The sequence below is a fragment of the Cibotium barometz genome, chromosome 34 (genome assembly GCF_041138505.1).
Source record: "Cibotium barometz isolate CiBa-2024 chromosome 34, ASM4113850v1, whole genome shotgun sequence".
NCBI classification, from domain to species: domain Eukaryota; kingdom Viridiplantae; phylum Streptophyta; class Polypodiopsida; order Cyatheales; family Cibotiaceae; genus Cibotium; species Cibotium barometz.
The window spans coordinates 19,611,966-19,626,485 of NC_141079.1; positions in this window are offsets into that span (position 1 = coordinate 19,611,966).

Below are 14,520 nucleotides of genomic sequence, written 5' to 3' on the forward strand. Positions count from 1 at the left end.
TCGAGGGGCCGTCCACATCTTTATCCTAGAAGGGAACTCGTATGGTGCCCGACCTGTCGAGAAAACCATACTGGCACCAAGTGTCCTCATCTAAGACTCCATCCAAGCCTGTACATATTGTGTAAAGTGGGGCAATCACAAAATCTCCATCACAAGGCTGCTCTAACTCGAGTTTTGACTCAGGAACCTCTTGCTAACCCCAGGCAACCGCTGGCTTTGCCAGCTCCAGTGCATCATAATGCACCTCAACCTAGCCAAGAAGTGGCCCAAAGAGGAATCCTTAGGGTACCAAAAATGCCCTTTAGTTCTTCCACCTCAGCCCCCATTACCGAAAGTCACACCAGTTCGTCAGATAACCCTGACGAAACTCTTTGAGGATGGGAATGAGGGAGAAATCTTGGAAACTCCCACTTATGAAACCCAAGAGCCAACAAGCTCGCGCCCTCACAAATCTTAAGTCATTATGTCATGGAGGGTAATCAAATGTACCCTGTGTACTTAGCAACCCGGATATCATGGGCTAGGGACATGAATCGGACGACTAAAAGACCACCCATATAGTGCTACAAATATGGTGGACCTCACCTAAGTGGATGAGTGTCCCAACAGGAAGGGTATGGCGAGGGCCTCTACAGGTACTCCCACCCCAACTCCATTGTGTGTAGGGTGCAGTATTGATCACCTTTATAGAGACTTCGCTGAGACTAGAATTAAGTCGAAAGGCTCATGAAGCTAATCCTAACACCAGCCTTAACCTGCTGAGTGTTAGAGATGGTTTCATTCGAGTAGTCGCTCTCAATGTTGTGACTAGGATACAAAACAGGCAAAGGACCACCGCACATGCTACGACAGAGGCATCAACCTCACAAAATCAGGGTCAAGCAAGAGCCCCTGAACAAGCACGAGTAACTTGACACTCACGAAAGAAAGCCACCAAGATTGGAAAGGGAGAAAGCCGAGTGGTTATCAAAAGGCGGTTCAAAAAATGGTGTAACTCATCCGTCGACTTCTTCCACTGAAGAAGAAGAATTGCTAAGTGCTACCGCCCGAGCGAGAGAACCCACTAACACTCGCTAGTTACCGAAAATCTCATTGAGTACCCTAATCCTATTGAGGAAAAGGAGAGACTCCTGGTGGCAGCCCAAGAGTTAGTCCATGAGTGCCAAGCACAAATGGAAGATGAGCTTCCTACCACCTTCCTTGAGCCATGCCCATTTGTCTCAAACTTGAGACCATCCAAAGAAGCTAAAGCTTACTCTGGAGATCTTCCAGACCAGCCACCTTCACAAATACTAACTGAAGGTGCCTCCTCCCAACAGCTGCCTCTCCCAATAGGGAAGTAAGGTAGCCGAATATCTTAGGAATCTAGGGGATTATCATCTTAGGAAAACCAATGTAGAAAGACCTGTTCACATCCCCTACACTTCAAAAAGCTTAAGATAAAGCATACCCAACCTTCCTCATCAAGGGACAACCTCTGTTCCATGAGACATTGGAGGTCTCTCTTCTTTCCTCTCTTCTCAAGTCCAAATCCCTATCGGCACCTTGCTCTAAGGTAGCCCAAGCCTATGGAACGACCTGAAAGACTGGATGGAGGGACGTCTCAGAGCAAGCACGTATGAATCCATGGAGCTTGACAGCTCTAATGAATCTGAGGAAGAGGAATTTCATATACCTCATAAGGTAAGAGGAACCCCCACGGTTCGAATGAATAAACTTGGGCGTACTTCAAAGGCGATGAACTCAATGCAACCTTACCAATAACCTTTCATAACATCCAATTTACTGTGCAATCTTGGATGGGGAAGCCAGAGTGATGTTGGGAAAAATGGGGAGCACTTGCCTTGGATAACACTCAATTGCTAGTTAAACTCACTGGTAGAGCTACCACACAACCCATTGGTCTACTAAGGGATCTTAAGATCAAGATCCTTAGAACTACTTACCGCCACACCTCGTGGTCATGAATTTTGGACGTCAACCAGTTTCTTATGAATGCATCCTTGGTAGGCCCTTTATGAGAGAATCGAAGATGATCCATGACTGGGACACTGACCACATTTACATTCGGAGAAAAGATCTTACCTTCAAGATCAATCTACGCACATGGAAGATATACCCCATGAGTGGCAAACCATTCACAAAGGACTCCGTCTCACAACAACTCAATCCATGGCAGTCCATCTGTTCCAGACATGCCATAAAACTCTTGAAGAAGAAAAGGAGAGTGAGGATTGCACACCGCTTCCAGAGCCGGAAGACTCTAAGAACTGGATGCATATCCTTACTACCTTGGATATCTTACCTCGATGCACTGGCACAAGGTTTGCCACAGTAGATGGGCAAGAGATTACATCATTATACATGCTCAGTTCAGCATACTTGCCTAATGTTTCCACCCAAGAGCTAGAACATGCTGTTAGAGAAAAGCCAATAGTAGGGAGTACATGCTCCCATAGAACTCACAGGCCTGAGGGATTCCTTGGGCCATAATGATACGTCTTTCCAGATGATTTTGATACCCATTGGTTGAAATATGTGGGTGTTGTGAAAGCACATGAACATTTCAATGAAATGTGGCAAAAAGAGTTTGCAAACAGCTCTCTTTTGGTCCACACTACCATCCCATAGCCATTGGAACCCATTGAACCCAAACTAGCCCCAGAAAAGCTTTGCCGTTCTGTGTGCGCAAGGCACGCAACAAAAAGTTAGAGAGAGAGGGTGGGAGAGGAAAAGAGAAAGGGAAAAGGGTGGGAGACGGGGAGGAGAGAGAGTTAGAGGGAGAGGGCAAGAAAGAGGCAAGGAAGGAGAGAGGGAAGAGGGAGAGGAAGGGAGAGAGGGAAGAGGGAGAGGAAGGGAGAGAGAGAGAGAGAGAGAGAGAGAGAGAGAGAGGGCAAGGAAGGAGAGAGGGCAGAGGGAGAGGAAGGAAGAGAGAGAGAGAGAGAGGGAGAGAGGGAAGAGAGTGGGAGAGGGAGATAGGGGTTAAAAGGAAGAGAGTGGGAGAGAGAGAAGGGAGCCACTAAGTTGGGCTAGAGGGGAGAAAGTGGGCTGGGCGGCTGAGAGGTGGTGGTGGAAGTGGAGGTATTTGGAGGAGATAGGAGAAGGAGGGTCTACAGAGAGAATATCCACATTTTGAAGAGAGGAGTTGCTAGAAAAAGCTACCTCCACCAAGCTCCCTCAAAAATCACACCCTAAAAAAAAAGCTTGTAAGGATATGAACCCACGTGTCTTCCTGAGATTGGCTTTTTCCTCATTAATAGACTAGCTATCAAAGCAGTGAAAGTGTTGAAGCAAGCCACGTGTGGTCTACAAGGGAGAGCAGCAAAGATCATTTGAGGCCTACACCAAAATAATCGAAGATTTTCTTGAGCATAACTGATCTTTGGAATGAGCACGGCTGCTTGTTTTTGAAAACTACAAGCCGGGATTTCAAAATAGTCCTATAGAAAGCACTGTATATGTGAAAAAGGGCAAGTAGGATTCCTTATTGTCATTCTCTATATAGATGACATGCTAGTGACACGCACTAATGAGGATTTTATTATAGCTTTCAAAGTTGACCTTGCCTCAAATTTTGAGATGTTAGATCTTGGTCTTTTGTACTACTACTTAGGTATGCAATTTATATAGCAAGGTAATGGTATCAGTCATTAAGCAATCAAAGTATATCAAAGCACTGCTCAAGAGGTTCAACAAGAAAAGTTACAAACCAGTTTCTATATCAATGAAATCTGGTGTATAGCTTAGTCTGCAGGATGCCTGTGAACCATTCAACATAACCACTTATGATCAAGCTGTTGGACGCCTAATCTAAATTTATGCAAATCTTGGCCAGACATCCAATATAGTGTGTCACGACTTTCAAACTTCACGCATTGACCAGGTACTAAGCATTGGCAGGCAGTTAAATGTATCTTCTGATACTTGTGAGACTCAAGATCTTGGATTGTTCTATGCAAGGGGAGGGACTTAGAACTACATGCCTTCAAATTAGGTAAGCGATTATGATATATGACAGTCCACATCTGGAAACTATTTCTTTCTTGACAATTTATGCATATCTTGGATAAGTAAGAAACAACCAATTGTGTAACAATATCATCCTGTGAAGCTGAATACAAAGCATCATTCACTGTGACAGTTGAATGTGTATGGTTGAGAAGATTGATGGAGGATCTTTATATCCCTTAAGACACCCCTACTCCTTCTCACTGACAGTGCGAGTGCAATGGTGATCACAAAGAATCCTGTCTTTTATGCAAAGACCAAGCACATTGAAGTGTATTACCACTATATCAGAGAGAGGCTCCATATGGGAGAGATGAATCTGATATATTGTGCACACATGACAATATTATGGCAAATTTTTTTACTAAAACCTTATCACGTAAAAAGTTTGAGACCTTCCGCAAAGCTTTGCACCTCTTCCCTTTCAGAGATTGATCTGCATCTCTATAAACCTCACTGATGTGTAATCTCTATAAACTTCACATTTGTACTAAGGAGGGTTTGTTAGATCTTTGATAGTACTACACTATTGGATTATGCACTCATTCCATGGACACTTTTAGCCCGGTGAGTTTTTTTCCATGGCCATCCAAGTGTGAACAGGCACCAAGGTTAGCTTGTATAACCTCATTTATAGTAGTTTAAGGTTGCTTGCTCATTTGTCATTTCTCTTTGTACTTGTAGAGAGCTTCCTCTCTCTCCTTTGAGCTTATCAATCTCTCTCACACTCTACACCCTTGTGTTCTTGTCTATGAGCATTGTGTGTGTGTTCTTATCATCCTGGTTGAGATAGATGCATGGCCTGCCGTGGGTTGTGGTGGAGGTGGAGGAGGTGTTGTGGGTGGAGCGGCCTGCAGTGCACCCATTGGAGCATGTGGATGGGAGAGATATTGGTGTCATCTTGACGGAAGGGAGAGGATCAACTTCGCCAGAGAGAAGATAAAGCTCGTTAAAGATTATGCTATGGATGAAGCGAAACAACTAAACCCCTCATGTTAGTTCACTCAGACCTTCACACAGCTCAATTGAACCAAGGCGGGAATGAAGTCCCTTTGCCAGATTCAGCCGCCGCTGCATTTCCTCCGTATCAAAGTACCACTGATGATCACATTCTAACCATGCAGGTTGCAAATAGTTGAATGGATTTTGGGGATCCTCTGCCCAAAAATGGGGCTTCAAGCCAGTTACCATGGTATGCGTTTGGTACCACCACCATTTGCTGTGCGAAGTGCCCCCTCCTGGTGTAGTTTAGCCACCAAGGTATGAAGCGGGAGATTAGGCACTGATGACTGCGTCGTTATGAAAGGCCTCCATGTAGGAGGAAGAGCTGCGAGCAGGAGCATGGACTGCAAGGGGTCTGGTATGGCTAAGCCTGCCACATCAGTTTCACCAAGAAGATTCGACCACATCAAGAAATTGAGTGGCAGATTGGCTATCTTTTATGGACACATTGATTAGCCTCTTTATCAAAGTTACTTGGTTTGGTAAACTCAATCCTCATGGTGCTTGCTTCTACCTTCCTCTTCGGTAATCTCGTGGTGATAATCTCGTGGTGACAACCAACAGCGTGCAATGTTTGTCCTTCAACCTCATGCTCTAGTTCAAGCACAACACCCTCTAGATCAAGGACAATGGTTGCCATGGACAGTTCTACCAAAACTATGCAAGGTGTTCACTCTAATCAACAGAGCTACTAACTTGTGGGGTTCATCCCACAGCTTGTCCATTCCCTATAAAGTAACCAATATTTGGAAGGGTGGTATTCCCTTGTGGTACTAGGGTGTGTGGTGTTAGTATGGTGTGTGTATGTGTGTAGCCAGTTAAAATTCTCCTATGCAACTAAGAATGAAATAACACCTAGTTAAAATTCTTCCATGTAGCTAAGAATGAAATAAGACCTCATGAAAAAAAGTTACTCAATAAACCAAGTCAATAAACCAAAATTCTCCTATGCAACTAAGAATGAAATAAGACCTAGTTAAAATTCTCCTATGCAACCAAGAATGAAATAAGACCTCATGGAAAAAAGTTATTCAATAAACCAAGTCAGTATGCTCATATGTTGAAGAAGTCCCAGATTTTGTGAAAATCCTAATACGAATACGACTGAATTGGAGTTTTTTTTTTTATACAAGAGATGACGATTTGCTAAAGAAGCTCCAAACAACAAAGTTTGTTTTATATCTAAACTAACTACGGTTTAAAACTATCCTAAGGTTAATTGCTAACCTACACCAAGGTGTGAAGTAACTAATGTCTCTCTAGACGGTTCTAGCTACAAGCCACCATCATAGCCAACTAACCTTTTTCATCGAGCCCCCTGAGGCCTACATCTGCATGCTGCACGTGCAAGCCACACGCGTGACAGGATAAACGGATGCCCACATCTGCATGCTGCACGTGCAAGCCACACGCGTGACAGGATAAACACAGTTGTGGATTCCTGCACTCCTGCTGAGCACAGTCAGCAGGCCATCTCCCCATCTTTTCCCACAGGTGCCACATCTCCCGGCTGTTCTTCAAGTGCCATATCTCTGTCTCCCGCCAGAGCAACCGCCATGGAACCGTCTCCGTTGTCTTGTTCACAACCTGCTTTTCAACGTGAATCACTGCCATCTTTGTTCCAATATGCGCCATCCCACACGTGCTTCGTCCTTGTCATCTTGGCCTTGATGGTTCTTGCACGAGCACCATCCACTCTTTGCAAACTAATTTTCAAATAGGCATGAATCTGCTAATCTTATCTTAGATTGATACTAGAAATTTTAGGAGCTTGTTTTAAAATATATAAAGTTTTATTAAACTTGTATACCTTCTTTTTTTTACTAGGTTGGGCAAATGCAATTGGATGACTCACATAAATTTCTTCCTATGAGTCACCATTTAAGAACATTGATATTTAATTAGCGCACTTTCCATTCATGATTAGCTGTCAAAGTAATAACAAATTAGATAGTGGTCATATAGAAAGTGTGAGAAAAAGTTTCATCATAACCAATCCCTTTCTGTAAGGCATAATCTTTTACAACAAGTTTGGCATTGGATTTGTCAATAGATCCATCGACCTTTTGCTTGAGTTTGAAAATCCACTTAGTATCAATAGTTTTCTTGCCAAGTGGTAGATCCACTAAATCCCAAAAGTACCATTTTTCTCAATGGAATGGATTTTATCTTGTGTGGCTTTCAACTAATTTGGATCTTCTTGAGCCTCTTCAAAAGACTCAAGTTCATCTAACATCAGGTAGAGAACTAAGAAATACAAACTCACTAGATCTGGTTCTACTTTACAAAAGAGTGAACAATTTGCTATCTTGCAAGGTACGTCTAACCCACCTAGGCATAAACCTAGATTCACTGATTACTGATCTTTCAGCATTTACTACATCATCAAGCTAATCTAGTTGGTGTATCAATTTATCCAGCTTTCATCTCTTGCAATAAACAAGGATCAGTTAGACAAAAATCTATTGAAAATCAATAGATACTGGCACAAGTAATAACCATGTTAGGTGAATTGACATAGGCATGCTTATTGAATTCCATCATTAGATAGACAAAATTCGCTCCATAAACGATATCCCTAATGACAATAATCTTCTTTGTGAGAGGATTGTAGAAATGATAATCTTTGCTTTCAACACTAAAACCAATAAAAATGTATTTCATTGCCTTGTCATGAAGCTTAGTTTTGCTTTGTGTTGGCACTTGTGCATATGCCAAACAACCAAAAACATGCATGTGTTCAACCCTAGGATTTTTATTGAACTAAGCCTCATAAGGAGTGATAGTCTTGAAAGCTTTAGTGGGACACCTGTTAGCACATAGGTAATACATAGAACTACTTCCATCCAAAACTTGTGTGGAAGCTGTTGATCTTTAACCATGTATCTAACTATCTCCATGAGATTCATATTCTACCTTTTAGAGTCATGTATCTAACTATCTCCATGAGAGTCGTGTTATACCTTTTAGAGCGATACCATTTTGTTATGGTGTATAAGGAGTTGTACACTGATGCTTAATGCCTTTTTGTGCCAAAATATCTTTGAATGCATTGGACAAGTATTCTCTTTCTCTGTCTAAATAGGGAGTTTGAATTTTTAAGCTAGTTTCATTTTTAACCATAGCAACAAAGTGTTGAAAATATCTCTGATTTTTCTTTCGTAAGGTAAAACTAATCTTACTTGCTATAATCATCAATGAATGTAACAAAGTATAAGTTTTCTCTCAAAGAAGTAGTCCTCATTAGACCACACACATCACTATCCAATTTGTACAAACCATTGGTGTTTAAAGATCTAGTAAGTACAATCTATTTGCCGTGTTCTCTATCACAGACAATGCATTATTCCTGGAACACTATCCTCACCACTATCGCGCAGTAGTGAGAACTATCTCACCAATACCTTTGAGGGGGTAAGAGGCATTATTGGCATGCGTAACAACGTGACTACTTTGCATATTCTTCATATGTGTTTGACCAAACTTCTTTGAAAAAGCCCCACTATCAAGAAACCAAATTTCAAATAAAGTTGCAGTGAGACATGCATCTTGATCAGAATTATAACTGCAAATAGCTACCAGTAGTAAGAAAACTTCATGGACAACAACGTTAGCAAAGTCCTCTTTCTTGTAACTCTGATTGTCAGATGCAGAACTGTTGGAACCTTTGTTAGATTTATTTTGTTTCTTTTCTTTATTTTGAAGCTTAATGCAATTTTCAATTGTATGGACGGGCTTCTTGAATGTCCGCAAGTACCTTCTTGGTTGTTTGGAATCACCCTTAACCTCAAAAGTTCTTTCGGGATTGGTCTTTCGCTAAAATTTCTTGCCCTTATCCTTGGCTACTAGAGTCTAATCACTGCTATAACTCTCTAAAACATTCTTTTTGAGTTATTTCTCCTATAACAGTAAGCTAATAAGCTCCTAATGATAGATTCTCAAAGAAAGACAAAGAGAAGTATTGAAACTCAGATAAGATTCAAGCAATGAGTTAAGGGTGATGTTAATCATGTCTTAAGAATGACTTCATCAATATTGAGAAGTTGCTCTCTCAAGTCTCGTAATTTTGTTAAATGTTCATTCATGGACCCTTTTCTTTACAAATTTACATTATCAAGTTGCCTTCTAAGAAAGGCAATCCTTACATCATTTTTAGCATGATACATAATTTTTCTAGAGTATTCCAAGCAAACATGGATGTTTTCAAGAGTGAATATGGGAAGCAATAAAGGCCTAAGCATTATGTGAATCCCATGTTCTTTGGTTAGCCTTAATTTGAGGAGCTTGATGATAGATTTGTTGTCCTTGATCCCTTTGAGGAGTAGCAAGTACAATTGCACTAGGGGATGATCCCATAAGCCCTTTACAACAAGGACATTTCTAACCATAAAACTCCATAGCGAGTAATTCGACCCATCTAATTTATTCTCTTTGGAAAGAACATCAAACAAATCATTTGACGAGTTGTTGGCCATACCTAATTAGTTGAGAATTTGAGAAGGAAAGAAGATAAAAGAAAGCCCAAATTGATGTTAACTGTGCTGTTGATAAACACTCTCAAAACCTGCTGAAAATCATCACTTGGATCATCAATTGGAGTCTCAGATCGGACAATTGAAGGCTTTGATCAGAAGATTAGAGAAGAAGAATCGTGGATTGGACTACGAGAGGAATCACCGATTGAACCCCAGTAGGAATTACCGACTAGAATCTTTGTCATCGATTAGAGCCTAGGTGATATCAAATGATTACATAAATGGACTATTAAAGAAGTATGAATATCATCAATCAAACGATTGGAAAACAAGAATCATGCACGATCAAAAAGTGCAATTGAGTGATTGAGCGTGATGATCAAAAAAATACAATCATTGATTAACAAAGTTGAATCGAACGATTGAAAAAGTACAATCATAGATTGAAATCAATCAATTAGACCCGTCGCGCAATTGGAAAATCAAAACAATTTCTCTATGCAGCAATTAGGAGAAGCTGACAATTGGGGAACCAGTACAGTCGGATGATTAGAAAAACTTGCAGTTGCACCACCAATCGAGGCTATTGAGAAAAACTTAAAAATTATAGAATCTTATGATTACAAAAAAACCTAAACGATTACATTATCTGCCATTGCTTAATCGAGGGATTGTAGAAGCACATCAGTTGCTCAAACTGACGATTTATCACAATCTTATCTACCACGTGTCAACAATACGTGATGTAGTGGAAATGGTAAAACTATGTGATGGATCTGGTTTGCAGACTTGACGTTTGTTGACGGACTAAAATGACAGAATCAAGAAATCATGAGTTGCCACGTGCATGAGAGATTATTTCTCTCGACTATTATGCTTGATTGGACTGTAGTCCCGACTCCATTGATATAGCCCACTATAATCCAACTACAATGAAAGCTTGAAAAGCTCGAATATTGAAACAACTTACATCACCAAAGCTATGAAAGCTTTAACCAGATAAAACCCACATTATTTTGCAACAAAATGGAAGCTATGGAAAGGTTGACCAAATGTGAAGCTTGAAACAAAAACCAAAGCTATGGAAAGCTTGAACAATAACTCCACCACTGAGATAGAAAAGAAACCAAAGTAGAAATCTTGGCTCTAATACCACTATTAGCTCACACAGAATGGAGAGCTAGACTCACACACACATAATACTCAAAGACAAGAACATAATGGTGTAGAGTGAGAGAGATTGACAAGCTCAAAGCAAAGAGATGAAGCTCTCTATAAGTAAAAATGAGCAAGCAACCCTAAATTATGAATGAGGTTGCTTATATACTAGCTAGCCCTAAGTTGCCCATTAACACCTAGGACATGTGAAAAAACCCAGTGGGATAGAAGTGCCCATGGCATGAGTACATAACCTTATAGTGTAGTACTACCAAATATCTAACACACCTACATTATGTGTCAACAGACACTCTAATTTGGCTCTTATTCCACCAGCTTGACACTTAGCACTCGATGGCCTCCAGAGCCCTCCCCCTAGTCATCACCCTTGGCTACTCAATCTGATCGGCATCGTCATCAATTAGATGTGAAGATTGCTTTCCTTTACAAAGAGCTTGAGGAGGAAATTTACATGGTTCAACCTCCTCTCTACAAGAATGAAGGCTCCCCTTCCAAAGTATGCTGCCTTCTCAAGGCTATATATGCCCTGAAGTAGTCAATGGTACCTTAAAGTACATAAGTTCCTAATTTCTCACGGTTATCGGCACATTTAGGCAGTTTTAAATCTCTTCACATTAAGTGATTGTTAGGCTACTTGAACCAGACCAAGCACTAGGCACTTGGCCATTTTATTCAACAGGTCCATAGTTGCGCAACCAATGCTCCACAAATGCTCTAATGCTAATTGGGGCAATGACCTGACACTCGACGCTCCACAACTGGGTACATCTTCTTGGTTACTGAAGGCGAAATTAGTTTTAAGGGGGGCTATTAGAACTAAGGTTTGTTCACACCTTAGTGAAGGTTACCAATTAACCTTAGGATAGTTTTTTTTTTGGAACAACAAAATATATTTATAAACCTTAGGATAGTTTTAAACCCTAGGTTAGATATAAAACTAACTTTGTTGTTTAAAGCTCTTCTTCTCCCTTGCACTTCTAGAGCAATACGTTCTTGCCTTAGCAACAAGCCAGAGCTATGCACCTGTTGGATCTCCCCTTGTAAGAACTAATAAAGTGTTCTCTTATCCTCCCCCATATCCTACAATTGAAGCATGTAGCCATATGGTATGTTGGTCAGTGTGCGTGTAGGCATTTAAAAGCATATTTACTTGGGTAGTGTAGCAAGCTTGGAAAATGGCCAGTAAAAAGAATGAACAATGTAGCATGTAAACAAGCAATTATAGTCAATTAAAAGAAGCTAAATGAAAAAAAAGACAGCATGACATTGCGTTACCCTATTCTTATGCTCTCCCAAGGTTATGGAGCCAAGCCACTCAAGTCCAATGTGAGGAGCTTAAAGGTGGATGGTTGTTGTAAATCTGAAAGATGGTGGGAACATGTAGGAAACAGAGTTGAGGTGGCAAGGGATATGTCTAAAGGTGGTTACAAAGTCTAAGAAACTATTCACATGTACATTGAGAATCCCGAATGGAAATGCTCGAGAATAATTTTGAAGCGAGTGCTCACCATGTAAGTACATTGTTACATGCTATATAGATCTTAAACACTGCATTATCCTCCGCTTTCAATACTGAAAGGACTCATTTTCCACTTTCAACTATGAAAGTGCTCATCTAAACAGGCCCAATGGCACGTTCCTCTATGATTATAATTTTAAGGGGAGACTTGTGCCACCTCCCCAGTTTGCATGTGGTCTTTTCATTTTATTCACGCACATGCACAGAAGAAGCATTTTCGTCATAGTCAAAATGATTAAACTATATCAATGTTTAATATGTTGACGTGCATAACTTCTTTGAGAGATGTCTTCTATATTCAACAATCGGAGCAAAAAATCAAAAGCATCACCAAATCAAGGCTGAAGATCTTCTTCTAGAAGGGAGACTCTGCCCAATCTCTTTAGTTTCTTAATAGATTATGCACCTTTATCATAAAGGTTCCCATGTATACTATGCATCTACATATCTACTGCCATCTACATATTGTATATCATGTATGTATATATAATGTATATTTACTTGCATTGTATACTTGGTTTGATCTCTTTGTATGTACATCTTACTTGGTTTCTTTATCTAATCTCTATCGAGTCTCATTACAATGTATCTATATATGATACTACCATCTACATGTATAATATATATGTAAACCATGTATGTTTACTTACGTTGTTTATAATTAGTATGATCTCTACATTTATCATGTATGTATCTTCCTTGGTTGTATCTTTTGATCTCAGTTTATATATCATGTGTGAATCTTGCGTGGTTTGATGCATCTTCATGTACTACTATGTATGCACACTATTGTGTGTATTGTATCTTGCGTAGTTTGGTCTTTGCATGTATGCTATGTACCTATATGTTGACACATCATTGTCCTATATGCTTTTCTTACTCTATTTTTGCATGTTTGTTATGTATCTACATGTTGACACATCATTGGCCTATACGCTTTTCTTACTCTATTGTACATCTATTCAAATGCATCATATCATGAGAGTTTTTGTGTTGATCATTTTTCATAATGTTGTTTGAAGGCTTACATATGTTTGGTATTTATGATGCAAGGAGTGTGAAGTTGTACACTATCATTGAAAGGTAGGTATAAAGCCTTCAAACATCATCATTTTCATGATGTTGTTTGAAGCCTTGCATCTGTTTTGTTTATATGATGCATGAGTGTGAAGCTGTATATACTATCAATGAAAGATGTATAGTGAGTCTAAAGAGCAATGATCTTAAACAACATAGAAGCTAAAAGAGAAGAAACACTCTATACATGGCATTTTGACATGTTTAAGAGTCAAGTATTAGTATTAGGCTTTAGAATTTTCTAACGTGTTTCTTTTCGTGGGTTTGTTAAATTAATGCTTCTCCAATGGGTGAGCCAACACTATGGATCTAGCCATGCAGCATAATATTTACCCTAACAAAAATTTATCGTGACAAGTTGAACCCCTTGCTTCTCCCTCTTTCTCTCTTCCTCCTCCGTCTCTCTGTGTGTATCTCAAATTTCTCATTGTAGTTTTTAACTTTAAGAGTAATTAGTATCTGTGAATCACTAAAAATGGGATGCATGAAGTAGTTGCCTTGTAGTTTCTATGTAATGGTTCCACAAGACGAGGTGTTTCTTTCGTGCTATGAAAACCTATTGTTCTAGTGCACTGATCTTTTGGAATGTTTATATGTGCGCTTCACTTCTATTTTGGTTAACTCAACTTCAATTTTTGTTTCACTAAAAACCGCTACCCAAGCACACTACATACACCCACCAAAAAGCTACAAAATATTTATGTTAAAAGTTGAACATCTTATTATTATCCTAAAAAATTTATATTGCTATACTACTATCTATAGGTCTACACTGTAAATGCCAAATAACCAAGTGTCAAGTTTGATTGCAACAATAAATGTCATGTATGAGTTTAACACCACCACCTTAGGAGACTACCCCTGAGATGAACTCTCAAGCACATCAAAATATTGCCATTACCAAATGATAGCCTGAACAACCAAGAGAACACTCTAGATAATTTCAATACGAGAGGTCACTTTATAAGGACATTGGCCCATGCTATATGGCTCTCGTTATCATCAATGAAGGTGCTCTTTTAAACAGAGAAATGGCATGTTCCCCTATGATGCACAACATTCCCCTTTAATTATAGTTTTAAGGAAAGACTTATGCCACCTCCCTCTTTTCTTTTCTTTCTTTTTCCCTCTTAGGCACACATACACAGTTCTAAGACGCATCGTCGTTAGCAAAATAATTAATCTCATGTACCTCTTCAATGATCGAAGTCTCTTCTTGACAATTACCCTCAAAATTTTAGCACGTTTGTATTTAATAGC